The sequence below is a fragment of the Ruditapes philippinarum genome, unplaced genomic scaffold, assembly GCF_026571515.1.
Source record: "Ruditapes philippinarum isolate M1 unplaced genomic scaffold, ASM2657151v2 ctg427_1_1_1_1, whole genome shotgun sequence".
Classification (NCBI taxonomy): Eukaryota; Metazoa; Mollusca; class Bivalvia; order Venerida; family Veneridae; genus Ruditapes; species Ruditapes philippinarum.
Window position 1 is genome coordinate 408,497 of NW_026860379.1, and position 14,278 is coordinate 422,774.

The window sequence follows — 14,278 nt, forward strand, 5'->3', positions numbered from 1 at the left end:
AATATCTAAACTCTAGCTATTTGGGTTTTTTCAAAGAAGATTTTTTAAGTTTTTGCTATACTCATATAAGGAAAATCAATGACCCCCTGGGGCGGGGCCAATTTTGACCCCAGGGCTTTTACTTGAACAATTTTTGTAGACACCCATTAGCACATGTTTCATGCTAAATATCTTAACTCTAGCTCTTTTGGTTCTTTAAAAGAAGATATTTTAAGTTTTTACTTTATGCATATAGGGAAAATCAATGACCCCCGGGGCGGGGCCAATTTTGACCCCAGGGCTTTTATTTGAACAAACTTTGTAGACACCCATTAGAACATGTTTCATGCTAAATATCTTAGCTCTAGCTCTTTGGGTTCTTTAAAAGAAGATTTTTTAAGTTTTTACTATGTGCATATAGGGAAAATCAATGACCCCCTGGGGCAGGCCAATTTTGACCCCAGGGCTTTTATTTGAACAAACTTGGTAGACACTTATTAGAAGATGTTTCATGCTAAATATCTTAGCTCTAGCTCTATGGGTTCTTTAAAAGAAGATTTTTTTAAGTTTTTACTATATGCATATAGGGAAAATCATTGACCCCCTGGGGCGGGGTCAATTTTGACCCCAGGGCTTTATTTGAACAAACTTGGTAGACACTTAATAGAAGATGTTTCATGCTAGATATCTTAGCTCTAGCTCTATGGGTTCTTTAAAAGAAGATTTTTTAAGTTTTTACTATATGCATATAGGGAAAATCATTGACCCCCTGGGGCAGGGTCAATTTTGACCCCATGGCTTTTATTTGAACAAACTTGGTAGACACTTAATAGAAGATGTTTCATGCTAGATATCTTAGCTCTAGCTCTATGGGTTCTTTAAAAGAAGATTTTTTAAGTTTTTACTATATGCATATAGGAAAAATCAATGACCCCCGGGGCGGGGCCAATTTTGACCCCAGGACTTTTATTTGAACAAACTTGGTAGACACTTACTAGATGATGTTTCATGCTAAATATCTTAGCTCTAGCTCCATGGGTTCTTTAAAAGAAGAATTTTTAAGTGTTTACTATGTGCATATAGGGAAAATCAATGACCCCTGGGGCGGGGCCAATTTTGACCCCAGGGCTTTTATTTGAACAAACTTGGTAGACACTCACTAGAAGATGTTTCATGCCAAATATCTAAGCTCTAGCTCTTTGGGTTTTTTAAAAGAAGATATTTAAAGTTTTTTCTTTCGGTTGCCATGGCAACCAGAGTTCTTCATGGAATTAAATTCTTTGAACAATTTTTAAAGGTGACCACCAAAGGAATATTCCTGTGAAGTTTGGATGAAATTGGCTTAGTGGTTTATGAGGAGATGTCATTTAAAGTAAAAGTTTACGGACGGACGGACGACGGACGGACAAGTGCAACGCTATATGCTCCCACTCTGTTGGGGGCATAAAAAGCAAATCAGAGTTATGGGACTTGTGCCAATCATATTAGATAATCACAGAGAACAAGTGTGTGAAGTTTCAATCCATTCCCTTCAGTAGTTATGGAGATACCAGCTTACATGCAAAAACTTAACCACATGGACGCCGACAAATGGGTGACTGCATCAGCTCGACTATTCTGCGAATAGTTGAGCTAACAACATCTCTCAGAAACAACCAAAATCTTTGTTTCTCTCAAATGGTGTTGCTCTGCAAAAGTCACACTGGGTAATTATTAGGTTTTGAAATACAGTAGTAGAACGTCTATGAGTCAAACTTTGATATGTTATATTATATAAGTGAGCTGAATCTTGATATGTCAAATTTCTTAATGTGTCAGAGTTTACGTGTCCCATAAAAAATATGAGAATATTTTACGATATGTAAGTAGAAGTTTATCAATCAATTTGACACCTTTGATCTGGAGATATTTTCACACCTTTTCTAGCCGCGATAATGATAGCCGATTTGTGTAATAGGTGTTAATTACACAGCTGTGTGTTCTAACAGTCTTTGTAAACGTTCCTTTGAGTGAGGATATGCTTTCTCATTATTCTAATTACTGTAGTTGTATTTTGAAAGTAAACAGTATGAATTAGCTCGAAATCTTCCAGTTGTTGTGTGTTTATTATCACATGTGATATATTAACTATAAGCTGGTTTAGTAAATGCCCTTTTCTTTAACAACCCATTTATAACACACTAGTTATTATCGATGGCTCAAAATTTTGTAGTTACTTTCAAGACCAATTGACTGATTCAGGATTCAAAGTTTTTCAAAGTCCCTTCAACTTCTACTTACAGAAGTTCTACTTTATATCATTTTTGTGTACCTAATTATCAAGTGATTCACAGATACACTTACTCAAAACTGACAGAAATGACTCCTTTCTAAACATGACGAGATTTCCCTGAAGTATCTGACAGATGAGGTCTTGTAACTGAGATCCGTCGATGGATGAAACTATCAGTTGTAGTAGCTCCGCGCTGCCCATACACGTGTTTGGAAACTAAATGAAACAGTAATTATAAGTAAAGTTAATACACATGTTTGGAAACTAAATAAAAGATTTAGACATATTCGTAGTTTAAGTTTGAAATACCATCTTATTTACAGAACAAGGGAGGCCCTAGGTTGATCAATTTATTGCCCTTCAACCCTGGTGAAAATGGTAAATCGGGGAAGATTTCAAGACCAGGACTTTTTCCCACCTGCAACCAAACGATTTTTTCAATTTTTAATATGGGAAATTTGGGAACAAAGGTTTTTACAAAATATCTAATTTCTTTGTAGTACACATTTGTTTTTTTCTTTTTTAAAACGGGGCCCCTTTAATAGGCTTTTTTCCATGACAACTTTTAAAATTAAAAATCATGAAAATTTTTTTCCCTAAAATTAATTCCCGGGAAAGAATTTCCCCCTTTTAGAAAAATTACGTCTTTTTTCCCCAAAAATTTTTAAATAAAACCCAACCCCTGCAGGGAAAATGCCTTTTGAATTAAACCCAAAATTTTTTTTCCTTTTTTAAAATTAATTTGAATTTGTTTCATTGCTTTTCTAAATTTATGTCAACATACACTATGTAACCCACAGGCCTGGGCTAATTTTGACCTCTTGGACATAATTTTATATATACAACCTTATCATAGTAAAAACCACAAAGTAATGGTAAATGTTTGAGCTGAAGGCATAGAAGTTTATAAGAGAAAGACAGACAGATTGTTAAAGATTTTATTTCTATGGTCTATTTTTAGCCACTGTTACATAATTATGCAACAATTTGATTGAAACAATTTATACCATTTGTGGAAGGTAACCTAAAGATTTATTATGAAATTTGGTTAAAATTGGGATTTAAAGGAGATGCTGTTTTAAGAAATTCTAGATTAAACTGACCAACACTTGACCAACAACATGCCTTCACGAAAACAGCTCACTTCTCAACACTATGAGCTCAGATGAGCTAAAACTTACAGCTCAAGCATTCCTGATTTTACTTCGGTGGAATTTTACATCAAAACCACCTTAACAAAAGACATTATTTATAATATAAGAAATACTCTTAAAACTGAAACCATTTTTATCTCTGTTTTCCAGTTCCAGAAATATATGTACCAATACAATGTGTTCACAAAAAAAAGTCAAACAACATTTTCTAGAGCCCAAAATGAATGTAAAACTGGATTTACTTATTTAACAAGAATCACTATTTTTCTAGCATATTTTTAAATATTATTTTGTAATTTCTGCTGGAAGTGGTTCATTATATCCTATTTTTCATTACAAATTTTCTTAAAAATACTTTTTATCATTTCATGACACTGTGACTTTAAATTAGCACTAATTACTTTCCATGCAGAAGTGTTAAAAATGGTGTTAATTTGTTAACTGACTTTGTCACTTCATACAACAGAAGTGACAACAAAGTTGAACTTGAGATGCCACAGGATTGACCCAAATCCAACTCTGATCTCTACGACCTAGGTTATTATGTCCTGCAATTTATCATTATTTTCAAATGAAAACATTTAAGTTAAGGCTGAAAAAAGCCATATGAAAAGTATAGAATTTACAGTGCAGATACAAAATTTTAAAATTTCAACCTTCAAGGATGACCTTGCCTTGAGCCTGCACCGTGGCAATATGAGTCCTGCATATTGCCTTGTTCAGGTGAATGTTTGAGTAAGTTTGGAGAAAGGTCCTTTAATATGGTTTATTAATTGGCAAAAAATTGTCAGACATTTTGACATTCCAGGGTGACCCTGACCTTAAGCCAACACAGCAGCTGTATGGATTCTGCATATTTCCTTATTGAAGTGAACATTTAAGCCAATTTTAAAGAAAATCCTTCAAGGAATATAGGATATATAGAGTGGACAATATAGAGACAGACGGACCAACAAACAGACAAGACGTCACAAAGTGATTCCAAGAAATCTGGTTAGGATATAAATATCTATTAACAATCATAAATTTATGTTGAAAATAAGTCATGATACATAGTGCACAATAAACCCAATCAAGTACTATAATAAAGTTGTCAGTCACTTGCTGAGAAATTGGTTATTATTGGCGTAAACAAGCAAAACAAACAGTAATAACCTTACCAAAATACGAGACTTACATGTGTGTAAATGTCCGGCATGAGAAATGTAAACAACCGTACATCATCTTCTTGACAGATTTTCATGTCGGCCATTAAACACGATTCCAAGAGAGTAACCATCTAAACTTTTCACAAAATCTTTGTACGTTGACATTTTTTTCATCGTTAAGTTTCCTGTTAAAACAAAGAAATTGTAACCTAACACAAAAATCTTTCTTTAGCATATTTGTAATTTTTGGTTGCGAGATAAGGAAGATGGTTGTGAGAGAAGGAATAAAGACAATCTTAAAGTCATACAGCTTCTTTTAAACATTTACCTTAAGAAGAAGACCTTCAGTACTTCATATATTATTTCAGGAATTGGCACAAGGCCCCATGTTCACAAAGGATAAAGGATCAGGATCAACATTTCAAAATGTCTTTATTCTGTATTCCGAGAACTGAAATTTTTCTGCCTTTGGTTTCTTGCATTCATAAATTTATATCAATATTTAACTGATTCAACTTGTGGCATTCAAAGCTTTCAAAAGTTCATTAAAAGGGAAGAAAAATATAAATGATTGATGGCGCACTTTATATTCAACACTATCATAGGGTTCTAAATAAACATCGCTACTGTTGTTTACTCTAAATGCATACAAGACGTTCATCATGGAAAATTCTATAATGACATTCTGAAGTTCAACATACAATTCACACTGAAGTCAATCCCTTCAAACTGTTCTGAAGTACTTTTGTACTTTTATCATTTTTACATACTATTCACTTATTTCATATATTGCTGGAAGAACAATCCTTTTTGGCTCATCAGACTTTGATCTTTTGAAAGTACTCAGAGCCTTGGAAACAGCATTTACGTTTTATCTCCTTGACAACACAACATTTTAGTTTCCTTTTTTTTTTTCTTCAAATAAAATAAATGATTTTTTTTTTCAAAAATCAATAGTAACTATAACATTATTAAACAATTTGCCAGCAACAGATTTCCAATATTGCAAAAACCAACAAACCCACTATCCCAGCAGCTCTTAAATCTCTCCCATTTTCTGAAATGTTATTTACTGGTTTCCCGCCCCAAATTGCACTTTTTCACAAATAAAATAAAAATCTGTCTAAGGAATAGTAAAAAACTTTGACAGAACAAAGTAAGGTACCTGTCAAGCATTACAATGTTTTGAATGTTGCTCTATAATTTTACTTTTTAATTGGAATAAAGGCCTGAAATGTAACACCTTTTCTCACTTTTATTCAAGATTTCATAGCAGTTTTTCGGACCTTTTTTTTTATTTTGAATATAAGTCAGTACCAGTAAGCAGTGTTAAGATGTTGGTTTTTTTTCAAAAAAATAAATATAGCTTCCCAACCTTTTCGGTGTCAATCTGAAAATATATATCATTTAAAAGTATTGATTTACCTGGAATGGGATCTCAGGATCTCAGTTATTGTACATGAGCATTCAAACCAAAATTCCCGGGTGTTTGGCTTATTTTTTAAATGTCACAAGTTCTCTTATACCCGTATTTTTAAACAACAGGTACATCTTTAAAACATATCAAATGCTTTTTACTTTTTTGACTACTGTATTGCATAGAAAACAAATGCTTATCTGAATGATGAAGTAGCATAGAGGCTTAAACTGATAAAGAATAGACTGTACTGTATGAAAATGATAAAGGACCGGAAAACTTCAAGGGGCCAAAAAAAATGCTTGGGGGCAGAAAAACTGCAAGGGGCCGGAAACTGCTCGGAAACCAGTACTTTCTATACTCTTCCATCAACAACATGTTGAAACTTACCCAACTTTAAGAAAATACAGTAAATGATATCCTATCCGTTGGCTGCTTCATGTACATTTCCCCTAGCAACTGTAACAATGGTATCCGAGACGGTGAATCCTCTGGTGTTGAACTTAAAAACCTTTCAAGAAAAGGAGAAATCAGAGAGAAGAAAATCAATATAAAGTAATTGAATATAAATAACAGGATATTTCCTCACCTAAGTGCCATATCGGTCTTACTACATGCTCAATACCATGTCTTCTTATATTTTTTTTATTTTTGTTGCGTTCAACATTGCACCAGTAAAGGTCATATGGCGACTTTCCCCAGCTTTACTGGTGGGAAGAAGACATCAGGTGCCCTCTGTGCATTATTTCAGGCACAAACGGGCATCTGAAGTAGAACCAAAGACTTTTCTGTAAGCTAAGTGGATAGCTTCCTCACATGAAAGAATTCAAAATCCCTAGCAAGATTCAAATCCACAATGGTGAGGGGCAAGTGTTTTTGAAGTCAACAATGTTAACCACTTGGCCATAGACGCCCAATGTCTTATTACATTATTGAACCCATGTCTAAATACAGGCATGTCTAAATATTTCAAGGCTAAAGTTCTAGTCTTATCACGTGTTCAAACACAGCCATGTTTTACTTCTCGCTCAATTGCATTTTTTTTACTTTGAAGGGGGAATTTTCAAAATCAAATTGGAAAACGGCTTATTATCGGGGCAAATTGTGTATGCAAGAAATCACTGGCAGATCATTTTTTTATTCATCAAACTGAGATGGTTTTTCTTTCAAACTGCACCTTTGTAAAGAAGATTACATAAATGTAGATTTTTTCTTCTTTTTGGTTTATTGGATCAGACAATTTTTTTTTCCAGTCATTTACATAACAACCTCTATTTAAAAAGTTTTTCCCAACCCCGGGGGTGTTTTTTTATTTTTATGTTGTTTTTGGTTTTTTTTTGGGCCCATAATTTACCTTTTTTTATAAAACTTTTTAAACGCAGGGAAAGAATAATAAAATTTTTTCAGACCGAAAAAGCAATTATCATAGTTTTCAAGGGAAATCCAAAGTCCCTACCGGTAAAAAGCCCAAGCCCAAAATTCTGAAGGGGCCCTTTGGGCCCTTTTACTTAGGTTTTTTTTTAAGTAAAATTTTTTTGAAAAAAGGGTTTTTTAAAAAAGATCACAGGAAACAGTTTTTTGTTTCAGGGCAGACGGGCTGAAAGGCACTTTTAAAAATTTTTTTTTAAAACATCCCCCGTTTTTCCCAAAATAAAACATTTTTTAAAAAACCTATCATGAATTGAAGAAGTTGGAGTAAAAATTACCAATTTCTCAAAAAAAAAGTCCTAAGTTCAAAAGGGGCATAATTCTGGAAATAGTCTTGCTAGAGTATTGAACACTCACAAATGTTGAGTGACAATAAGAAACATTTTATATGAAGTTTGAAGTAGATACATTCAGAAAAAGAAGTTATTAAAAAAAACAATGTTTTTTTCAATGAAAATTTTAAGTTCAAGGGAGGTAATTCTGATAAATTTTTGTGCTAGAGTTGTAAACCTTGTCACATATGATGTGGTTGATGACAAGCAACTTATATTTAAAGTTTGAAGAAAATACCTTAAGAAATAAAGAACTTATAGTGGAAAAAACTTAAAAACTAGAATCAGAAATCTTGAAATTCAGTCTATTTGTTGCCCATAGCAACCAGAATTTTCAACATAGGAAGATAAAAAAGGATGTGCATAATTTTCCATACTGCCAATCTAGCCCATATGTCAAAGTTTCATAAACATATTTTCAGTACTTTTTGTGTTATCACTGGATCCAGGTTATGTGTAAAAAGTTTTGCCATATTTTCAGCCCTATTTGTTTGCCATAGCAACCAGAATTTTCAACATAGGAAGAAAAGAAAAAAACGTGCATAATCTCCATACTGCCATCTATTCCATATATCAAGTTTCATAAAAATATTTTTCAGTACTTTGCGTTATTGCGGGATCCAGGTTATGTGTAAAATTTGCCATATTTTCAGTCTATTTTTGGCCATAGCAACCAGAATTTTCAACATAGGAAGATAAAAAAGGATGTGCATAATTTCCATACTGCATCTACCCATATGTCAAGTTTCATAAACATATTTTCTAGTACTTTTTGTGTTATCACTGGATCCAGGTTATGTGTAAACATTTGCCATAAATTTTCAGCCTATTTGTTGACCATAGGGCAACCAGAATTTTCAACATATGGGAAAGAAAAGAAAAAAGACGTGCATAATCTCCAATACTGCCAAAATCCTATCCATATATAAGTTTCAATTTAAAATATTCTTTAGTACTTTTTGCGTTATCGCCGGATCCAGTTTTGTGGGACGGACGGACTGAACGGACGGACTAGACGGAGGACCGGAGGAGTAAACCTAAAGTCCCCTGCCGGTGAACCCCCCCCGGTAGGGCGACTACAAAACACAAAAACAAACACGTGAACCATAGGTCAAGACACCAAAAACATATCTTTGGTTACAGAGTTTAACTGACCAGGGTAAGAAGTAATCGGTAAAATTCCATTGACAAGAGGACAAATCTACACCATTGGCAAAAACTGATATAAACACTACAGTTAATCCAAGGAAAACTACTTAAACACTAAAATACAAAACCAATTTGCAAATTCAAGGGAAAATAACTCTGAAAGCTTGTGCTGCATACTAAACAAAACAAGCCCTACCATGAGTTAATCTTTCTTAGGTCCTTATCAGAACACATTTACCTAAAAGCCCTTTTATAAGCCTTAAAATTGAAGATTCAGTGATAAATGATAAAGTTAATTTCTTTAAAAATTTTTTAATTTTTGATATCCTGTCTGACAATTTCCAGAATATTAGTCCTTTGGTAATATAGCCGAGTCATCATATACTTCAAGACGACAAAAAAATATCATCAGGGCTTTTTAATATATAATAACAAGAAGCCTATAAAAGGCCTTGTCCCAAATGGAAATTTTCTTTTCAATTCATGCAGATTTCCAAAAAAAATTATAAACTTACCCCTGAATTTTTTACTTTCCCAAAAAAAAAACAATTTCCAATGATAATTTTTCCCAAAATCCCAAGAGCCCCTAATGCCTCTGCCCAAATAAAGAGAAGAAAATCCCTAATAATGCTCTTTCCAAACTATTGATCAGGAGGCATTAAAAAAAAAGGGTTGTTCAATAAATTACCTTTAGCATGACAAACAGTGGGGTACCTATTGATTCTTCCAAGACCTAGACATAAAATTAGATCAAAACATAGTTAATTCAATAACAATTATTTTGTTTAGTTTTTACAAATTTATATTCAGTTTGATTGTGTTGGAAGCTATAAGCCCTTATTGAAACACTCTCGAATCCTGTACCTGGAACCAACCCAGTTACTAAGCAATGAAAATGTAAATTTTTCTTGCTCAAGGAAACAACCGCTTGGCCCTGACTGGGTTTGAACCCACGTGGTCAGCAATCCTTAGATTTACTAGTCCGACGCGTGTTAACCACTTGGCCACGCCGCGACTACTTTATTATTATTATTTTGTTTGCAATATCAATTCACAATTAAGAATGTTGGTTTTAAACCCATTCTTTAGTTCTTGTGAAAATATTACTCCTACTTTTCTTATCGGGGAAAAAAAGTCACTTATCTCCCTTTTTTCTTGCATAGTTTAACACTGGATTTTATTTCAAGAAGTCTTTAAGATATAATATGAAGAAAATAAACTTTTATTTGGTATTTCTGTGTTCTTATGTATAAAAACATGCTTGCTTCACATCAAGATAACAGTTTATTACATATATTTAAAAATGTACCCAAGCTATTAAATTTGATATATTGTCTAAAAATTCAGCTTGCGATACCATCTATACACAATTTTCCATCCAATTGAACAGCCCTAGTGTTAAGGCGGGTTCTATATGAAAAGGCTTGGATGGGAAGCAGTTTAACCAGTACAAAAAGAAATCCCGCCAAAACTGCACTGAATTATGTAGACTTTGGCCTGACTTTAAACTTGTCCGTCATTGCGTTTAAAAAAAAAAGCGAGTTAAAATTCTATTCCTCTAAATGGGACATGTATAAATATTTGGTTGATAAATTACATTCACCACTTACTCCCCTCAATTTCTGCGGGAAAATATTGTTGTTTTAAACTGAGAACAAATATGAGTATCCTGACACAGACACCACGGCCAACGTCGGGTCATGTCCGAAATCAAACTCGTCCCTCCCTTACCCCACCCATCTGCATCAACCCCATTTCCCTAATCTCACACTGTAAACTCCTGATAAAATGAAAACATAAAAAAGTTTAGGTTTAAAAATACAAAATAGAAATTGAAACAGTGCAAACATAAATCAGTGTAAAAAACAAGCCATGTAAAACATAAAAACCGGGGTAAAAATCCCGTGCAAAAATTAGTGGGGCATACAATCCATGTAAAAATTTCAACTGGTTTTTAATATCAGTTTAAAACAAAAAAATCTGTGTACCCCATAAAATCCATTAAACCCCTAAAAACTGGTGTAAAGATGGGGTTTTAAAATAAAAAAAAATAAAAACATTGAAACCCTTTATATAGGGGCCCAAAAACCCGTCAAAAAATTTTAAAACCCAAATGAAATATAAAAATTTTCTTTTTACTCTGAAGCTTTCATGGTGTAATTTTCTATATCCCCCCTCAGTTGCCCGCCCAAATAATTTTGTTATTTTTCCCAACCCGGGTGGGGACCTCTGGGGGATTCCCCGATAGGCCGGAAACCAGTCTCAAACTTATTATTTTCTGGGAGGGGAATAAAAAGTAAACCAGTCACACAATGTTTCAGAATTTAAGCTTTCTCTTAACTTTTTGTTTTAAATACAATTATTTTACTATAACTTGCCCTAAATACTTTGCTTAGACTTTAACTTATAACAATGCTGCTTTAGCAGTGACATTTTTTTCTCTCCAATTTTCAAAACAATGTGTGGCTTTCTGTATGGGAAATATAGCACGATAAAGGGACCTTTACCTAATTGGTGTTTAGAAAACAGACACTATTTGGTATATCACAGAAAAGGAACACTTACTAATTGGTATATTACAGAAAAGGAGCCCTTACTTATTTGTATATCACAGAAAAGGAACACTTACTAAAATTGGTATATTTTTCAGAAAAAGGAAAAAACTTTTCTTTTTTTGGGATATCCAAGAAAAGGAACACTAAATAATTGGGATTTTTTACACAAAAAGGGGAAAAACCTTTTCTAAAATTTGGGATTTAAAAAAAGAAAAAAAAATTTCACTTACTAAAATTGGGGGTTTTTCCCCACATCGTCGGGAAAGGCAGCGTCCCACAGGGGGTTTTTTTCTACTGATAAGTGATTTTTTTCTAATGTCTAAAAACAGGGTCCTTGTTTTAAAACCCCTTTTTTTTTCTTCCCCCCCTTAACAACTACAACCCGAAAAAAATATAAATTTTTTATTTTTCTTCCTGTACATGTTTTGCAAAAAAATTTTTATCAAATTTAAGGAAAACCTTTTAAAACATAAATTTGAGCCCGTTTGTAGGGAAAAGCCAAAAGGGTTTTCTATTCTCTTTTGCCCTTGGGTAGTAAAAACAAAAGTTTTGGATAATGTAGAATTTTCTAAGTTTAGAAGGGGGCATAATTCTGTCACAATCCATGTTAGAGTTATGGCCAAAGTTCAGTGATCTCCTGATATGCTCTCAAATAAGTCTGTGAAATTTCAACCCATTCCCTATAGTAGTTTTGTATGCAAAAATGTGATCCCAATGTTGATGCCAGGGTGAGAGTATAAAAGCTCTCGCTATTCTTCAATTAGTTGAGCTAAAAATATAACACATGAAATATGGTGAACATTTTACAAAACTCACAAGTTTTGTTTATATCAATTTAGCTCCAGTAGGACTGAATGCACGATACTCAATAACTGTGAATGGGCATCCTTCACAGGTTGGTCAATTTTATATCATTTTGAAGGAAAACAGAGCAATCTTTTGCAACATAAAAAGATGAGTTTATGTAAAATTTACTGATCATACGTTCATACATTATCTTAAAAACTAGATTAATCAAACAAGCTCTTACCATCTGCTGACATAAATTCTGTAAAGTTATTGCGTACAAGTGCCCTTAACTCCTTGTCCAGTTTCTGGTTTTCAAACAGGGGCTGGAGAGACCTGAACAAATACAGAAATGACAATTTAACGAATTTATCACAAACAAAGAAATTCATGATTATGAAGACATTTTACATGAAGTTTTTACATCCCATCTTTAGCAGGTTAATGGGATATGAAGATGCATAAAAACAATTATATACTTCAACTAAGAAGATATTGAGCTACATTTTCCTACTCATCATGCTGCAGATTCTGCTCCTAAATATGAGAGTACAACTAAACTAGACAAACTATCAAGGGTGAGTAAAAAAACCCTCTATTTCTCAAATAGTTAAACAAACAAGAGAGGGCCATGATGGCCCTGAGGTCGCTCACCTGTATATAGGGCCCCCCTCCTCCCCCCCCCCCCGGGCCAATTTTAACCCAAGGGCTTTAATTTGAACAAACTTGGTAGACACCCATAAGATGTTTCATGCTAAACATCTAAGCTCTAGCTCATTGGGTTTTTTAAAAGAAAATTTTTTGAGTTTTTACTATACACATATAGTTAAAAACAATGACACCCCTGGGGGGGGGGGGGGGGGGGCAGTTTTGACACCAGGGCTTTTATTTGAACAAACTTTGTAGACATTTACTAGAAGATGTTTCATTGTTTCATGCTTAATATCTAAACTCTAGCTATTTGGGGTTTTTCAAAAGAAGGTTTTTAAGTTTTTGCTATACACATATAAGGAAAATCAATGACCCCCTTGGGCTGGGCCCAATTTTGACCCCAGGGCTTTTATTTGAACAAACTTGGTAGACACCCATTAGAAAAGATGTTTCATGCTAAATATCTTAGCTCTAGCTCTTTGGGTTCTTTAAAAGAAGATTTTTTAAGTTTTTACTATATATGCATATAGGGAAAATCAAATGACCCCCTGGGGCGGGGCCAATTTTGACCCCAGGGCTTTTTATTTTGAACAACACTTGGTAGACACTCATTAGAACAATGTTTCATGCTAAATATCTGAGGTTAGCTCTTTGGGTTCTTTTAAAAGAAGATTTTTTTAAGTTTTTACTATATGCATATAAGGAAAATCAATGAACCCCCGGGGCGGTGCCAATTTTTGACCCCAGGGCTTTTATTTGAAACAAACTTGGTAGACACCTATTAAGAACATGTTTGATGCTAAAATATCTTAGCCCATATGCTCTTTGAGTTCTTTAAAAGAAGAATTTTTTTAAGTTTTTTACCTATATGCATATAGGGAAAATCAATGACCCCCTGGTTTTTTTTTTCGGTTGCCATGGCAACCAGAGTTCTGCATGGTATTTAAATTCTTTGAACAATTTTTAAAGGTGACCACAAAGGAACATTCCTGTGAAGTTTGGATGAAATTGGCTTAGTGGTTTATGAGGAGATGTCATTTAAAAGTAAAAAGTTTACGGACGGACGCACGGACGGACGGACGCCCGGACGAAAAGCGATCACAAAAGCTCACCCTGTCACTTTGTGACAGGTGAGCTAAAAATCCATTTGAATACTTACTGTAGAACACGCTTGTCCAAGCTAATTGGTTCGTTAATGAATTTATAAATCCCTGACTTGAATTTGTTCTGCATACATTGGACAAAAATTGTTCATAATCTGAAAACATAAAAATGAACCTTTTAGTGTCACAATAACTGGATAAAATAGAAAAGGGAAAATCTTTGAAATACTCTACTATTAACTTCCCAAAAAGTGAACCATTTGTGGCTTTTGGCCAGGAATCCAAATAGAAATCAACCAAAAAG

The 14,278-nt window shown here is 33.8% G+C and overlaps 1 pseudogene; it reads right to left on the reverse strand.

Moving 5' to 3' along the window:
• Window positions 1-14,167, reverse strand: part of LOC132759838 (integrator complex subunit 3-like) — a 36,022-nt pseudogene extending 21,855 nt beyond the window's left edge.
• Between the last annotated feature and the right edge of the window lie 111 nt (window positions 14,168-14,278).